The sequence below is a fragment of the Anguilla rostrata genome, chromosome 8 (assembly GCF_018555375.3).
Source record: "Anguilla rostrata isolate EN2019 chromosome 8, ASM1855537v3, whole genome shotgun sequence".
Classification (NCBI taxonomy): domain Eukaryota; kingdom Metazoa; phylum Chordata; class Actinopteri; order Anguilliformes; family Anguillidae; genus Anguilla; species Anguilla rostrata.
The window spans coordinates 13995368-14011688 of NC_057940.1; the positions used below are offsets into that span (position 1 = coordinate 13995368).

General features: G+C 42.1%; 1 protein-coding gene and 1 long non-coding RNA gene across 11 annotated transcripts in view; one reads left to right on the forward strand and one right to left on the reverse strand.

Annotated features, from left to right (window-relative positions):
- Positions 1-16321, reverse strand: part of LOC135260873 (dipeptidyl aminopeptidase-like protein 6) — a 165313-nt gene that overhangs the window by 98184 nt on the left and 50808 nt on the right. The window lies entirely within an intron of this gene.
- LOC135260874 (uncharacterized) overlaps positions 1-16321 on the forward strand; it is a 151040-nt gene that overhangs the window by 56407 nt on the left and 78312 nt on the right. Inside the window, exon 3 of one of the 7 annotated variants that reach the window (XR_010331768.1) lies at positions 5993-6531. The exons of 5 other annotated variants lie outside the window; for them this stretch is intronic. This is a non-coding gene — a long non-coding RNA (uncharacterized LOC135260874). Of the gene's footprint in view, positions 1-1957; positions 3258-5992; positions 6532-16321 lie in introns of those variants that run through there. One more of the 7 variants, XR_010331770.1, reaches the window with a different exon arrangement.

The following is a 16321-nucleotide window of genomic DNA, read 5'->3' on the forward strand; positions in this document are numbered from 1 at the left end:
TTCCGGACTACATGTTGTACTGTTATGCTCTGCCTGCTTGCGTATGCTCTCAATTAAACCATAAACCATAATATTATCAACAACTTCCTTTTGATTTAAAATGACTGAAAGCACTTAATACAATTTTGTACCCCCCTCCCCTCCACCCCCTATCCGCTCACTTTTATAGAAGAAGCTGGAATTAATGAGCCACAAATAATACACATCCATATCCACACACACACACACACACACACACACACAGAATAAGAATGGAGACTCACCTTCCACAGCGCTTTCAGCGTTAACACTCTGGATAACTTACGGGTGTTCATTGTTGGGCAGACGGCTGAGCGTGTGTGTGCATGCGCGCGTGTGTGTGTGCGTGCGCTGTGTGGACTGGACCAGTTATGAACCGTGGAAGCTTTAATGGAGCCAGCAAACAATGGCCATTAATGCTGAAGTTGCTTATAACCACCCAGCAACTCAAAGCTCAGCATAAAGTATTCCACCCCCCTTGCCATTAACAAACCCTCCCCCCGCACCCCTCCATCTTTAGACTGTAAGAAGCTGCACCCACCCCATCCTAGCAAGGACTACAGTAGTAATCTATACTCCAGTATCACTTTAATGAGCACCCAAACTCCAGGACAGCAGGGCCAGGGTGTCTGAATTCTTGAAATGTGCACTGTAACTTTATAGCTGGGAGAACACATGGTGTCGTAGCAATCAGCACCAAACCTGCTATCGACTCACAATTTTCACGGGTCCTTAGGTGTTACACAAGTCTTTTTGTCAAGTTACACAGTATCTTTTTGCTGGACTCTCTTACAGTTCCATAGCTTGTAGCGGAGGTTATATGACAATAGTTTTTTTGGGGGGATGATTTTCCAACTGGCCTGCCCTTAATTAAGAGCATTAGAGACCAGCACTCAGCCAGGTACAGTACTTCCTGTGAGGGTGTAGGTACCACATAGGCAACTCTAGGAGGTCTTGTTGTCCTTTTCAAATTGGGGAGAAAAACAGGGAAACAAACAGTTAAGCTGAAAAACATGAACAGACTGAATTATGCTTGAGATGGGAGATGCAGCTATCCCCTCTCTGAAGGTGTTTACAGCTGCCTATAAGAATGTGAAGCAAATGTTAAGATGCTAATCCAATGATATGTCTGCAGTCTGCTGGCTTGTCAGGCTCTTCCACCACATCAAGTATGTTCCAAAGAGATGCACATCAGCAATTTCAGAAGCCACAGTGCAGACATTTAGGCGCTGAGTGACTTTGCACTTCTTGCAAAATTTTAAAAGGACAAACTTAAAAGGCTACTGAAGTAGAATGGCCTTGTGAATCACAAAAAAGCAGACTTTGGACAATCATATCTGCCCGCAAATGGTAGGAGAAAATGGATTTCTCCATCTACTTTTGCCGATTAAATGGAAAACTGAGTGCTGAATCAGATACTAGAAGAAGGACGATTTTAATAGAGCATAGCAGAGTCGTTTTTCCAAGGAATGCTGTGTGTGTGTTTCTTTAATGTGTCTGAAACGGTACACTTCCGTGTTAAGTGTGCAAATGAACTCATTAACACTTCGCCTTTACTTATTTATTGCCCTGTTGGCTCTCAGTAGACAGGATTACCACATCACCAGACTTTAACCACGAGCAATCTGTCACAGCTTCTGCTGCAACATGTCGAATCGTACAAAGCATAGCCCTCATGCACTATTGCAGGCAGCTCAACCAGTCAGCTCAACCCTCCTGACCAGTAACTCCTCAAAGTGCCGTTTCACCGTGATTCAGGAAGTGATAAAAATAAATGAATGAAAACAAAGAGGATTCATGAAGCAATCGGAATGCATGTCTTATAAATAATAATAGAACATAATTCAGAGTGACTATGCAGTGAGAAATTCATATGTATATATGCGCAGTATCATTCATGTTTATTTGCGTATATATGTTTTTTCTATCTGGCATTCAGGAGAAAGATTCAATTTCAGCGAATTGAAAGTACATCTGGCCCCTTCATGGGATGAGCCATAGGGACCTGCAGCGCAACGGAAAATAACAGACTGGAGTTCCACATCTCTCTGAAGACACAGGGAGTCATTATCTCCTTCAGCCTCCATCTAAGTCGGAGAATACTCACGCACTCTGTTCCGCGTGCCTCGCGCAGACACATGAAAGCAATCTCCTACACTGTCAAACGCAAAGCACATTTTAATATTGGTTCACAGCACAAGTCGCTTTAGCGTGAAATATAAAACTGCAGAATGCATTACCATTGTATTAAAAAAACGGGGGGGAAAAAGGGCCTATCACGGAAAGGCCTCCGATGACCGCATTCCATGATTGGCAGCTTACGGAATTACGCGGGCTTAGCTTCACGGATGTGAAAGAACTGAGGAATTAAATGAAAGTGTAAATGAAACTGAATTGTAGTACAGGCATTTTGCATCTGGAGCAACTGGGGAAGAGAGATCAATTTACAAGTTCCGTGAAACCACTATCCACAACTCACCAGTGTTATGAAGCAGCATTTAAGTCACTACCCATGATAACGGTGAATGCAGAATGATAACTGATAGGCTGTCATTCATGTGAAGGAAGGTGGTCACATCCAATAATCACTCACCCACTTATTAATAACTTGGCGATCACCTCCTGTCTCTTCATCTGCTTCCCTTCCCTTGCCAATCAGGTGGACCTACCTGTACTTGAAAACTACAATTCCCACAAAAATGCTTCAACCATACCATACCAATACACCGTCTGTGTGTATATAGTGAAATCTGCACGAGAGGAGACTTGAATAAGAATAAATCTTTTCAGTAAACAGCAGTTATAACTTCTGATTAACAGCCTGGACAAGTTTCTTCAAGATGATTTATTTACTTTTCCTTCTAACCTCTCTTGACTTTATGAAGCAACATAATGAGTAAGACCAAAAGAAATCTGTTCATTCACGGGCAGTTTAATGTTTTGGAAGGGTGACCGATGCTTGAGTAAACTCAATAAGGGGATGCCTGGAAAGTCTACAATGTTTCCACAAGCACAACAAAGTTCTGAAGCAACTTCCTGCAGAGTTTTCCAAATTGTGCTGCCATGTTGCCGTGGAGCACTTGGCCACTCTGACACCCTGACCTGAAATGTGAGACCAGAGGGAAACAAAGGCTTCTGTGCAATGTTCTGCTCCACCAACCCAGCAACATTAGCCCGTGTCCCAGGAAAAGTTAGCCATCAGAGAGGTGACACACAAGCCACAGAGAAGCGGAGCTGCATTCCCCCGATGTACCCATCAGCTTAGCGAAAAAAGCTAGCATCGCTCAGTACCAGATGAATAATAGGTAAGCAGCGGATTCAAGAGACAGGTCTGACTCAGTCACAGTACAGTAGGGAGGGGTTTAGGCATCTAAAAAACACTTCTGAAGCATAATTCTGAAATCAAAGTGAATTTCATTTAGAGTAGCATAGGGTGTTCATATGGGAAACAAAATTAGACCTATTGTATTCACCTTTATTTCCATATCAATGAATTTTGAAACTAATTTCCCAGCCTAGAAAAACTGTTTTACTTCATTTAATATTATATTCCATGTTTTATCTAAATCTAGTTTCATTACCCCACTGGCAGATTGTTTGTCTTATTGTAAGGAATTCTTTCCCATGCTTATTTTTTAAGATTTAATCTAAGTAGGGTACCTTGGAACTTACAACTTAATTGATCACATTTTGCAAACGTTTTATAGTATCTTACATTTAATTTGTCAATTTAGCCTTTCGCTGAGAACAACAAGTGATACTTCATGAAGCTTAAATTTCCAAAGCCACTGTGTCCTTTGATTTTACTGTAAAGCACTGTGATTGGTTCAAATGAGAAAGTAACACTAGGATAATGCACAATAACTCCACCCCCTTTTGTAGTTCATGATGCCTCATCCTGGGAATTTAAGGGAAAAACCCCAAAGACCGCTGAATATTCCAAAAAGCCAGGGATGAAAATACAAAATGGCAGATGAGCTGTGTGATAAAAATGTCAGACCCTATGCACACAAACACTCAGAAACAAAAGGCCCAGGTGCAAGGTTCAGATTCCCCAAATGGTAACAGCAGGTATCAACAACCGAATGTCCACCACAACAGGCGTTAAACGGCTGATGTTAAGCACCCAAACTCCTCTGACTCAAAAAAAGGCCTGAATTTTAAGTTCTTCCAAGAGGGGAGGGGGAATGCTTGACAGAGAGGGGGGGCGATGCGGCTGCACTGATTGGGTGTGAAAGGGTGGAGGGTCAGACAAGGACTGTCCCATCTGAAGGCTTACAAGTTACATACACAAAATGAACTCATGTTGTTGGAAACAGGGCTAAGTCCGCTATATGTCCTCTGGACCCACATCAGGTGACAAATGGGAAATACAGGCTTTTCAGTCTCAAGCTGTTAATGACCTCATTTACATATTTTCTTGTTCAGGGTGACTGCTCTCACTTTACCAATTTACACAGCTGGATATTTACTGGTGCTATTTAGGTTAAGTACCTCCCTACAATAGTAGCACTCCACCTGGGATTCAGTGTTCTCAGTGCTTGGTCACCCAATGCATCACACAGCATGCAGAACAGCTTATTATTACTAAAAGTGGCATGTGCTCAAGCACACACACACAACCCCGGCAGCTATTTCACTCGTGTGGAAGCAGCATTCAAACTGCACACTTCTTAATACAGTTCTGTCCGTAGACACAAAGCACAGTGGGCGTTAAAGGCAGCCCAGCCATTCTCACGGCACTACCAACCACAACAAAATGTAAAACAATGTTTTATGCCAGGGAAGGGAATGGCATTTTGATAACACTCCTCACTGTGTGTGGTGTTATGAAAAAAAAACATGTGAATGCATTCATTTTAATCTTAAATCAGGTCAGTTTTAAGATTAAAAAGTTTTATTTATGTTCTAAATTATAATTGATGTAATAAAGTGCATTTGTACAGTGCTTACTGTTTTCCCCCCTGAAAAGTAGAATCAAACTGTGGCACAGAAGTTGATATTTAAGATGAGTATTGGATTTGGAGAATCATCATTATGCCACAGGCCCTAACATATCTGTGTATGTAAAATCATACGCATGTAATTTATGTAACTTCGAAATGTACTGGAGCTTCCTTGGTAATACAGTGGATATCATTTAGAAAGTAGCAACCTTTTTTCAGCTTTTTCATTAATAACACTGCTGTGTTATTCCCTCTTTTTAAAGTGAAATGCCAGTAGACATCTGTAACCATTTCAGACACAATATTATACAGTATATTCTCCTTCCTCTCCTTCCCTGTGATAAACCCTGTGGTTCCTGTGTTCTGAAGACTCATCTCTTCAGACTAACTTAAACACTACTCCTCTGCAGGGTTACTCCCAATCTCGGATCACTCATATCACTTGTATCCCTGTATCTTGATCTTCTTGCACTTTCATGTTACACTTGTATCTTCATTTAGCACTTGTGTTGCACTTGTACTTTCATCTTGATGTTGTAGCTCCTTATCATATCGCTTGTTATCATGCCTCACGTCTATTTGACTTGCCATTACTGTACGGCCTTAGCCTATGCATCAAGTCTAGCGTGAACTCGACTTGAGGTTCATGACTATGGATAACTGATACTTTATAAGGATTGTACCTCATCTGACCTGTGTTCTGTAGTTGTTCCTTTGTTCTTCAGTATGCAATTACTGTGCATTCCTTTGGATAAAAGCTTTTGCCGATTACAATGTAAATATAAATACAAATCACAGCTTTGATCACCCGGCTGATTTATGTAATTAAAAATGTAACACCATTCAAGGGAATCTCATAATTCTAAATTCTGATTCTACGTTTCCCAAATAACCACATTTTTAGATGCATCTGAGCACAGCACCTATAAATGGATGTGCCTGTAATTTGACCTTAGCTTGGGTGTGAAGCTGAGAATGTGTCACTTTCCCCAGACTGTGAATTGATTCCCTCCCCTGCCCGTCCGTAGCACTGCCGCACGCGAGGGAATCTCTCCAAGGGGCTTCTAGAGGCTTCCGTGGCCTACGCAGAAGCATCTACCAGGCTGTGACTTTGGGACCTGTTACACGCTGTGGGCGGTAGTGTAGCATGATGGTCAGGAAAATTGGCTTGTAACTCCAAGACTGTAGGTTTGAGTCCCAGTTGGGACAATGCTGTTCTGTCATGGAGGAAAGCACTTATCCTGCATTGCCTTAGTATAGATCCAGCTGTGGAACTGAATTTTTTTTAATGTGCTGCAGCACTGGACAAACCTACGCTGTTCTGTGGCGCCCTAGGCCGCCATCATAGCATGTGGCACAGCACAGGGTTTGAACCTGAAATCTCCATGCCATGTGAATGATACCACAATGCTGGCTGAGATTTATTTTAAACTGCGAACCTGTTTGGGGCCCTGTGGTAGACACCCACTAGGGGCCTGTTCAGTCTCACTAATTCTGTGTTACATGCTCAACCCTGAGTCGTGAATTTAAGCCACCTGTGATTGCCAATAAAAATCTAATGAAGTCAGAGCAAAACATAATCTTTATTTTTTTTTTTTTCAGTGCACATTTTCCTAGAAACACTAGAGCATTAGGCTGTACACGAATTTGCATGAAAGTTACAACATAATGTATTCCTCAGGCAGTACTTGCCTTTTTTTAGCTTTTCTGATTTAGGACCTGACTGGAGAAATAAAACAATTAGGTATGAGCCTAAGAGTACTGTGAGTATGTGGAAGTTTATATGAACTATGATCAACACAGTATTATATTTTAATAGCAATATCTTGAAAAGCTAAACCATTGCTAAAGCACTTTCTAAAAATACAAGTACATATAAAATAAACAAGATACCATTTTAAATAAGACATTTATATACATTTTAAAAACTTACACATTTATGATGTGAGATAATAATTATTTTTTCATAAGAGTAGAATTGTTTTGCTTAATCGAGTGGCAAGGTGCAGTGGCCCATTCTTTCGAGATGCATCAGAGGAAGATGAAAAAAAAGGAATAAAACATTCCAGAAATACCGGCGGTTGAAACGCGTGAGATGCAGCTTTGCCTAAGCACCGCAGGAAGCTGCAGAAGGGACGCGCTCGCAGCGTGACGCTCATGTGTAATGCATTGCCGGCATGCAGGTGAAGTGACGAACGGAGGAGGAGCGGACGCTCTAGGTGACAGCCTCATAGCGTCCTCTCTCGTTTCTGTCTATAGTAATGAGTGCATCTGCAGACTGGCATTTCGCGGCCCGAAGTAACAGCGGGGAGAAGGAAAAAAAGTTGCGAATGAACAGGAAGCCAGGATGCGACAGAAAAGACCAGAAAGCACCGGTGATTTGTGGAGGGGCCGCAAAGCACAATGTTTCACATACGGAACGTCCGCAATATCCGCAATAACATTGCGGTGTATGTTTAAAAAAAAACGGTTTCTTCATTTAAATCTTCAGTGGTGGTGCATTTTAACAGCCGTCTGTTTTCATCACCCAGTCGATAAAACAGAGGCCGCTCTAAAACAACTCGGTCATGCATTTATTCATCTCCTACTGCTGTAGTACAACAAGCCAGACATGGCTTGATATAGCCTATCTCCAAAAAATAAATATGAGAAATAATACTGCAAACTATATTCAGAGCCAACAGTGATTCACATTGTGGCAATCGCACCGATTAACAGCTGTAACAGGTCGACATTTAAATGAAGTGAAGTTCATAGTCTTTAATGCAAATATGTTACAGGTATTATCAACAGTTATAGACTATTACATGTATTATTTTCATATGAACAGTGTAAGGATAGGCTTGGAAAAGGCTTTAACTCCAGATATTTACATTATATTCACAACAAGTTTATCCTACAAGTTTCTTGTTGAGAGCCCTGCATGTAAAAAGCAACTATTAAACAGGCACTTTGATTTTTATTGACTAATCATTGGATTAATCATGCTGACATCATACTGTAGCATACACCGAATGGGAGAGCTGGATATTAGGGCCACTTTAAATAAGACATTTTATGATTGGAGTAATGCAGACATGATTATAGCACTGGGGTCTCTTCATGAGTAACCAAAGTCCAGTCAGGAATCATTCAGATGAGTCACAGAAGATGTGTCATGGGGCAACAGTCATTATGACAACCAATGAGAGAGCTCAGCACTCCACTGGCAGTCACACCTGCCATTTCATTTCTCACCAGTAGGGGGTATTGAAGCTACGTAAAATCTAAAGTCTGTCTCTCTCTGGAGAAAACTGGAGAAATTCATAGAGAGATTTGGATTAAAAGGATTGCCTTGGGCTAAAGTACATGTTCGCTCTACAGAGCGCCAAATAACTTGTGTCAAAAATTATTATTGCCCCGACATACAAAGTTATACCACTTAAGATGACTTCCTAACCTGTTTCTGCATGCACTTTCAAGATCAACCACTTCTTAACTGTGTGCTAATCAGAAAGATAATATAATGCTATAATGTTTATCATATTTTCTAAATATACATTCTCAATTAGCAATTCCTACAGTAAATTAATATTATAATCACTGTATTATAATCAGGTCTGTAATGGTTCATCCACCAAGGAAACAAGCTTGGACCTCTTAACAGCACAAATGGCAATAGATATTTTCCTTTAGCCTGTCAGCGAATCACAGGAGGACAGTAGAGCTATCAAGCCAGGACCCAGAACCACAAGCCCTCCTGACTGTTCATTTTAATTACCACGCGTCCCTGTTTCCACGGAGGCCTCGGGACCTATGGGTAATGTGATCAGTCAGCTCTCTTAATGCACACTGGCAGGTTGGGAGGTCTGGAAACTCTGTGAGACTCTGTATACTGCAGTACCCGCAGTGACTGAACACGATCAATCTCTCCTCAGTGGGTGTGATGGGCTCTGGTGGTGGAGATCAGCATGGATGGATCCCCCCAGGCTGTAAAACCAGCACACACCTGCTTTGTGTATCATGGGGCATCCCAGGGCTCCTGGATGAACCTTTCGACGATTCTGTGACCCTGTGAGCCTCCGTTCCGCCCTTGGTTCTCTGATCCGTTTATCCCAGCAGACTGCAGCAACCCTGCAGACTGTGCACTGCTGCCTTTCCCTCAACCCGCAGAACAGCTGGAGTAAGACAGCCTCTAGTGGCCAAGAGCAGGTACTGCACCACAGTACGAAGCCCTAAATCCCTGACAGGCCTAGATCTCTCTCACTGTCTGTCCTCCTGTCACTCTCCTAAAATGCACATTGCTGAAGTAATCAGTCCAGGTGAATAATCTCACTGCCAGAAAGGTGAAACCTCACCAAATACAATTCCTCTAATTCTACATTTTCAAATTTATGTATGTATTATTGCTGTTGTACTCAGGAACATTATTTCTTTTAAATCCAATTTGTTTTTCATTCAGCACAAAGAGCTCATTGCTGAGTCTAAAAAAAATTAGCCAGACTGGCAAAATAAAATAATCCCCTAGAACAGAACAGCCTGAAAAAACTAAAATGAACCGACCTGCTTTCATCCTTTTGAATTTCAGAGGCTGAAGTGTCAGAACTTGAAAGGGAAAGGAAGAAGTAAATAAAGGCAGCTATATTTAGCACAGTGATGCATTGAGAGTAAACTTCTTAAGTGACACGGAGATTTAACATGCTGCAGAAAGAGCACTGCACTAAGCGAGTTTCAGTCCTGGGGGACTGAATTTGGGGTGGGGGTGGGCTCAGAGTGAGAGTAAATGGGTTACTGCCCCAAATGGGGAACCAAAAAAGCCAAAACTGGGAAAAAGAATAGTCGACCTTCTTACTGACAAACAGACAACTCTCACACTGAAACAAACTATGATGAACAGGCAACAGACATAGCTGGTGAGTTAGGTACAACCAATTAGCCCTAAATGTGCAACGTTTTGTACCAATTCTGGTACAATGGAATTTCCCCATAAATATGACTGGCTGTGCACGTAACACAATAACAGAACCAATATATGTTAACAGTGTGTGTCAGATGAGCGGATGCTAAATTGACCCAATCAACATGGATAAGCATTCCTTTTCATTGAAATTAAGCAGTTTGACTCTTGCCGCGTGACAGTTGGTACACTGCTGCACTTGGATACGACTTTGAGGATATTCATAAACCGTGAAGAATGACAGTTGTTGTGCAGCCAAATGTCTCTCCAGTGAACAGAGCCAGTGGCTGACATGGCCCTGTCTGTTTGATGGTGAACAGAGCCAGTGACTATGCATGGCTGCTCCTTGTTTGCCAGATAATGAAACCATTGCCTGAACATGGCCTCTGCCTATTTGCCAGTGACTGAACATGACCTCTGTCTGTTTTCCAGTAACTGAATATGACCTCTGCCTGTTTGCCAGTGACTTAACATGGCCTGTGCCTGTTTGCCATGACCGTAGGTGGCACAGAGCCACGCCCAGCGCCTGTGCCCCCTGGGTTGCCGTGTCGACCTCAGAAGAGCGAGAGCAGACTGCATGCTGGCAGCTAATGCGCTTTCTGAAACACAGCAGCACGCTCATTAGAGAGCCATGAAGAATCCTCCTTTCTCCAAGAGCTGGGGTGCGCATGCTGACTCCCATTCGCAGACTGAGCCTGCTAAATTGGAAGTGCTTATTAACACTCCCAGCTTAGCTCTTTTCCACAGAATTGGCTGAATTGCCACACGTGTGCAACTGAAAAGCCAGCCGGAGGTTTGAATTTCTTCCCAAAAATCATGACAACTTGACAATAGCATGCCGTTTTCCCTTAATACTGAGCTGCAACAGCCATATTTGAATTTCTGCAATGACTCGTTCATTCCAAGAAGCCAGCCGACAGCTTGGTTTTATCCCCCAAAAAAATTGTGTTTTGTTTGCTGTGACGCATTGCGTTCTTGGCTCCATTAGCAAGCAGATGATGTCACAATGGCTGGTGCCTTATATCAACTGTACAAAGCCATGAATGTTTACGTGCTGCTTTCCGTAGCCTCAACAGGCAGCTGAGCGTTATTTCTCAACATTTAAATGAGAATGAGTACATTTACTGTGGCCCTCCATGAAATATATAACAAACATGATGTGGCTCAGACTCCTCCCTGCCCTCTGGCCTACAGCAGCTGCAGTCCAGCTGGATCTGGCAACCACGGTCTTGGCTCCATCTCTCTATAGCCGCGTTTCCACCAAAATTACCCGGAACTTTCAGTCCCAGGAACTACTTTACCAGGAACTAAAAGGTTCCTTCAGCCCATGGTTGTCTGCGTTTCCACCGGGGTCTAAAGTCCCGCGAAGATTAGGCAAATTATCCCACTGACGTATGAAAAAGCAGCGTTGTCGTCGGTCCATCTGTCATATGATTTCTTCTGTAACCCCATACTACCACCGAAGTAGCCTACGTTATTTTCTAATAACCGAGACAGCCCGGAGGGGTTTATTCCACTTATATACAACGGGTTACCAACAATGACTATATATGGTTACTTTTGTATTTATTGATTTTTATCGATTTAATCATATGGAATTGAAATATTCTTCTGCAGCCGTTTGGGCATATTTTACCGCTGTCAAGCAAAACTGTCGTTGGTAGTTGAACTTGGACCGTTATGCAACAAATAGGATATAACAGGCCAATAGTCAGATTGTAACTGTTTTATATATCCCCTCAAACACATTCATTATGTTTTTATGCGAACATTCGCTTTCATGTCTTGACATCCGAAGCGACAGAATGCATTCACATTTCCAATATAGGCTAACTGGCAACAACAGCAGAAAACATGCACACGTTGTAAACAATTTGCTGTTTGATTACTTTCTCATCATCAATTCCATATAGGCTAATCGCAAAATGACAAGAATAGAACGAAAACTCGGACTTGCGTGAAAATTTAAATTAGTAGTGGTACAGCCACCGTTTGTTTTCCTTCGAAGTTACTGCTAGCCGAGCAGCGAAGTGTGCCCTCCAGATGCGAACCATGCACCATAAATTAGTCCATAGTCTTCCTGGTCTTTTTATGGAATTGAAGAATGGCAGAGTAAAATTACGGCAGTCAGAAAAAGCTAAAGGTACGATTACTAGAATTAACCTGTTATTTTACCCTGACAAAAAGTGCGGAAGGTGATTTCCAGTTTGCTTTTACTGTATCACCAATGTTAATTACGCAGAACTACCGCATACCTCACATAACTGTATCAAACGTTTTGAGTCAATTACAACGGGCTAAGAAAATCCGGAAGAAAATATTCAGCAACCGAATTAATCCGTTTGAATGTTTTAGTACGTAATGTGCTGTCCCAGCACGAATGCTTAGCATTTTATAAAACGAATACTAAAGCAAGAAAAGAACAGAAGAGCACACGTTATAATTCCAAGACGTTGGCAGGCTATAACCAAAAGTAGGCTACTGCGCCGCATAACATACAAGTTTGATTTGAAGTTATTATGAAAATAAATTGGTTTGCGCCTGCATATTTTCAAACATGGCGCCTGAAAATATAGACACAAAAAAATCCCGTGAGTACTCGACCAATCAGAAATGTTCAGCGCTGCAAGCTCCCCCCAAAAGGTTCCTGTACTTTCGGAAAGTACTACCCCCCGAGCAGGAACCTTTTGGGGGGTAAAACAAAGCCCCCAGAACTAAATTTAGACCCTAGTTCCTGCGGTGGAAACGCACTGAGTTCCTCCAAAGGTTCCTAGTTCCGGGGTATAGTTCCTGCGGTGGAAACGCGGCTTATCAGTGTATCTTGTGTGTTGAAGGTCAGTGTCTCCAGGACTGGGCCCAGGCCTTGTGTTGAAAGACTCCCTGTCTGACGGTTCAAAGCAGAGCTTTCAGTCCTGTAGGCTTTCCTTTATCTGCTTTATAATGCATCTAGAGTTTCTGGGAGGTAAAAAAAAAAAAAAAAAAGCAACGGCTCACCTTGCAGTTATGATTTAATGCGTACACCTGATTGGGCTTGATTTAATCTGCGGTTTTCTGGGGAAAGTCAAAAGTGTGTGAAATGAGCTCCAGGGAGTGTTTAGTCAGATGCGCCGCGCGCGCACGGAATCGATGGGCCTTGGAAGAGCCGCTTTCCGCTTTTGCGGTGTGTCAAACTCCCTTCCCTTCCCTCATAAACCAAAACTGTTTTCACTTGTGAGGGTGAAGGAAAGGCTGATTCAGGAAATCAATTATTTCAATTTCAGGCTAGAAAAAGTCTGCAGATACTGTGGCCTTCCAGGACTAGGATAGAAGTAGCCCTGTAGATACTGTAGTCCTCCAGTCCCAGATATTCACTACAAGCCCCAGACATGTTTATGTTCTTATGGGAATAACCCATGCTCTTCTCACAACAAAGATCCCCTGGGCTACACACTCAACATGGAAAAGAAACTGCCTGGTTCAATTAACAAAATGCAGTCAAAACATTGTGCCCTGTCCAGGACATGGTTTAACCATATGCGCGTAAATACATTTACACAAATGTGTGTAAATGAATATAAGCATCAGTCTCATATTTCATTATTTCGCCTGATTCCTTGTGCGATGATTTTATCACCCTAAAATGTCTTAAAATATGTTTCATAAATTACAGTCCTTTGAAAAATTTCAGTTAAAAGTGCTGTGTAGGAGCACTTCCGTGTTATGAATTACAGTTCAATAGCAGGCTATTACGGAGTACTTCTTTGGAATAATAAACACAAAGATTGATTATGCTATAATTATAGTTATGATTGTGATTAAATAATTGGTTTATTGTGCTTTTACAATTGCTGTCAGTGAACAGGAGTGGCACATTTTATTTACAGAGCAGAAAAGCAGACAAAGCCTGAGTGAATTTTGATCCGTTATGAAGCGTTTATTGTAAACAGCTGCCACAGGAGGAGCCTGCTCTCAAGATGAACAAGGACACGCCGTTAGCCTTTCCACCTGCGAAACCATGGCAACAAAGCAAAAGGGGTCTCTATTGAGGCAGCAGCTATAGTGAGAGCGAGCCTTGTCTGGTCAGCCATTGGTGCCAATTTACATTAGTCTGATAACTCTTGGGTGAGACCACCAGGGTAAATGAGGCAGGGAAGAGCAGTGGTCACATCCTTCACTCTCATCATTATCTTGAGTGCTTTCTGGTCATGGATTTTGAATTCTCCCCCTCTTTAGATGGCAAGATTACAGACCTGGTCTCACTCAGTTACCCCAGACAGATGCTTGATTATTTTGATATGAAATTAATACAAGCAGATAAATCAGGCAGCTTTTAATAGTATCTCAATTAGCATGGCATTTGTGAGTGCTCTGCCTGGTGTATTGTGGGATTGGCAACAGCTGAGCACGTCTGCACAAACTCTAATGTACGTATGTATAAGGAGAGCTCCTGCAGTACCTCTGTATGACTCAAGAGGGCTCTGATTCATGGGGTTGACTCACTCCTAGAACAGCCTGCACTGCCCATCTCCCTTATCTCCTCTTTATCAGTGACTATTTATCAGTCTTTTCCTCCTCCTCATGACCAGTCAGAATCTGCATTTGGCTTGGGCCAGGACCAGAGCGAAAAGGTCCTGACCTGCCAGCAGCCAATGCATAAAATGTAATAATTTCATACCTTCAATTTGAATCGTTAGTTCAGCCTAATGTGGATTGGTTCTGCTGGTTCTTCTTAGTCTCTCAAACACACGTGCCAATAAACAAAGGCTCTGAGCCAGAGTGGTGGAGTCTGACAACTTATTTATTCCACTCCGAGAATCATAGTAACAGCAAACAAACAAGCAAGCCTTTATAAGGTACTTCTTTAGTTGTGTTCAACATTATCAGTCACGGATGGTAGTTCACTCAATCAGAACTAAAACCCAGCTTAATGGCTGCCATGCAAATGATTCTCTGCATTTGGTAGGTCCAGGCAGAAGCGGAGCTTACTGTGTCGGTCCTATTATAAACCCTAAATTTCGTTGATGAAAAAATTTCACACTCCACCTCCCCTGCTAGAGGGAGTTTACTGTCCTCTGAATACCGGGACAGATTATTTAATGCGCCGTACTTCCTCTGCATCAAAATGGAGAACTTAAGTGTTGTTGAGTCAAACATTCAAGGGAATGTTTTTTCCCCCCCTCCTTGCAGTAACTCAAGTTTATTAATATCCTCTTAAATATGTGGTGGGATTCGTCTATTTTTACCTCCATGTGAATGCTTCAAAGACAAAGGGGCTGTGCCTTAGACAGTTACTGCTCTAAGTACAACGCGAGGCAGAAGGCTGTCTGGAATAAACAGCACAGCTGACAACCCGTTAAAATCAACCTGACACCCTGATTTTGTGTCTATCCCATGTGTCGGCTGATTTCTGACACTGCATCTGTATAGAGGAAAGCGGTCCCAGGGTTGTGTGATGACACTTCTATAACATTAGCAAACTTCCAATTACAGTATTTTCAAGCCAGCCTCAATAAAAGGCTGTGTGTGTGGTTTCACAAGAGGGCAAACCTTATCACCTGCATGTCTAAGTCAAACAAGGTCCCAAAATGACCACCTCACCCAAGGGAGAATGATTTGTGAAGCTTGTCTGTTATGGTCAGATGGAGTCAGCATGATTGGCTTCTTGCAAGCTTATTCAAACAACATTACATTGCATTGCAGGCATTTAGCAGATGCTCTTATTCAAAGAAACTTACAGCAATCTCTTTACATTACATTGCATCCATTTATACAGCTGGATTGGATATATACTGAAGCAATGCAGGTAAAGTACCTTGCTCAAGGGTACAACGGCAGCGTCCTAGCTGAGAATTGAACCTACGACCTTTAGGTTACGACCCCACCATTAACTTTATGAATATTTATTTGCCTTTTGCAAACTGCTTTTTGCTAACAGCGTCTGTCACATGACTGGATTGTACATTTTAAATTACACCCTTGTATTAAGCACTTCTCAGCAGAGTGGTCACATATCCAAGTCACCAAAAGCACACATTTGACAGCACATTTTTCCCTTCTTCACATCATGCAGTGAGAAGATGATCTGGGATTCTCCTGTAGACGAGGAGAGAAAATCTATGCTTCCAAACTTCCAAACGTGATAATTAGAACTGAAACATCTATATAATATCTGATTGCTATTGGCCCACCACCATCTCACGCATCACTGAGTCCTATCTATCCAGTCCTATCTGCTGCATGCACAAACACTGTGTCCAACTCAATTTTGCAGCAAAGTAGCTTTTATTTGAACACAAAACAATCCAATAAAATAATGCCACATCATTGTTATTCCAGACTGAATGGAAGCAATAATGTTATTCTGTATAGCAGAAAGTTCCTGAAATACATTATTCAGATTTGGGGCAATTTTTGACAGACCCACACATCCTGGGACAGAAAC